Source organism: Elephantulus edwardii, unplaced genomic scaffold (assembly GCF_000299155.1).
Source record: "Elephantulus edwardii isolate Elephantulus edwardi_28Jun2011 unplaced genomic scaffold, EleEdw1.0 scaffold00030, whole genome shotgun sequence".
Lineage (NCBI taxonomy): Eukaryota > Metazoa > Chordata > Mammalia > Macroscelidea > Macroscelididae > Elephantulus > Elephantulus edwardii.
Genome location: NW_006399780.1, coordinates 6,845,694 through 6,847,885, shown reverse-complemented (window position 1 = coordinate 6,847,885; position 2,192 = coordinate 6,845,694).

Sequence of the window (2,192 nt, the reverse complement as noted above, 5' to 3'; positions counted from 1 at the left end):
CAACAAGATGGATTGACATACTGATGGCAGCAATGGACTCAAGTATTTTAGGCATGGTGAGGATGGTACAGGATAGGGCCACAGGATCGCTATGGATTGTAGTCTACACAATTGCACATAACAATAATAATTGCCTTAGCTAACATCAGTCTATAAAGGAAGCACTGAATTGCCAATGAGTCTGTTTTACTGTCTTCCAAATCTTTCATGAACCTTCATATTTTGGGGCTTGGTTCTTGTATTTCCCTCTGGTTGTTCTCTTTTGAAGCCCAACCTCCATGTTCCTCACATTATGCTGTTTGGCATTTTGCTAATTTCTGGTTTCTTCTTTTGCTTGGGAATATGTCTCTGGAAGGCAGCCTGAGGCAGTGCTTAGTGCTAAGAGAGGTGCTTAGAAGAAAACATCTGTTTCCTGTAAAGTATAGAGTACTCAGAAATTTTCTCCTAGGCTAATGTGGTAGAGATAAGAAAGGGGAAAGGGGCACAAGAGACTTGGAAAACAGTATACTAAAATGCCTTTAAGGGCAGGTATGTCCTTATAATACTCTTGGTCAGCAGCCAGGAAATTAAAAGACAAATTTCACTGGGAAAGTCAACTGACAGAGACCTCTCCTAAGTACTGAAGAGCAGTGATGTCAGTCTGGAGACTAAGGTGCATCTGATCTAGGCCATAGTCTTTGCAATTACTTTGTTTCAGAAAGCTGGACCATGACTAGGGATGACAGAAGGAGAACTGATGTCTTTGAGCTGTGGTGCTGAAGAAGAGTATTTAATATGCCATGGACTGTTAAGAGAATTGACAGGTTTATTCTAGAGAGCGTGAGACCAGGCTGCTCCTTGGAGGCAAGGATTCTGAAGCTTCGTCTGACATACTTTGGACATGTTGCAAGGAGGGACCAGTCCTTGGAGACAGACATAATGCTTGGGAGGGTGGAGAGACAGTGCAGGAGAGGAAGACCCTTGATGAGAATAAAATTGGCACAGTATAGAGCAGGGTTTAGGGCTATTGTACATAGGGTCGTTATGAATCGCAGGTGACTCAACTGCACAAAACAACAATTATAATTAATATAATATAATAAATACAATAAATACAATAATATAATATAATATAATATAATATAATATAATATACATTCAAAAGTGCACTTATATTAAGCCCCACATTATTAGGGAAAGTTCCACTTGTGAAGAAATGTATAGGCTTTTGTACAGTTTTGAAGATCTGAAGTTTGTACATCTGAAGAATTCTTAGACAATGAAGGTCATATCTTTTATCTTGCTGATAAAGGAAGTAAAGGCCAAAGGTAAGTGATTTGTCCAAAATTATACAGCTGGTAAAAAGTACGACAAGTGTTGAGAACTCATATGTAAACCTAGCTCAGTTTTTAAAAATTGTGGGATACAAACACACACACACACACATACATCACACAAAATATTGGCCATCTTAACATTTTTCACATGTCATTCCAGTTATTTTTCCTTCTGAACATACTGCTTTTCTGAAAACAAAACCATGATTGCTTTGAAAAAAAAAAATTAAAGCAACATTGGGTTCTATGCTCAAAAATAGAGAACAGATGGTGAAAACTCTACTCAGTTATTCAATATGATTATTTTACACAAATAATTAGTGACATAAAATGATGATGACAATATAATCTCATTTTATTTACTGAACTGAAAACTTGAACGGTAACACCTGGGATTAATTATTCTATTTAATAAATGGATGACATATGGTTTTAATTTTTTTATCACATCCTGAGATTTTAAAAATTATATCCAAATATATAATTTAGAAAATGATAAATTTTTAAAATTAAGATGAGCAATTTCCTCTTTTTATGATTATTATACTAGTTTATTTACAAAATTTGAGTACATTGTTTTCCAGAACAGATTCTTCCAATTTCCCTCACCCCCTCACTTATCAAATTGTACAACCCCATGTTTAATCCCCCTCCCCCTACACATCCTCATCCCTCTGCTTCCACCCTCTCCACCTTGAATCCTTATACTCATTCTACGATAATGGTTTTATATAATATTTGAATTTTTTTATACAGTGCTGGTGAAAGGGAGATAGATGTGAAGGGAGGGGGTAGAAGTGGATGGATATCCTGTGGGATGGTGAAGCAGGAAATAAGTGCGTAAAGGTGCATGTGAGAAAGGCAGGGACAACACTG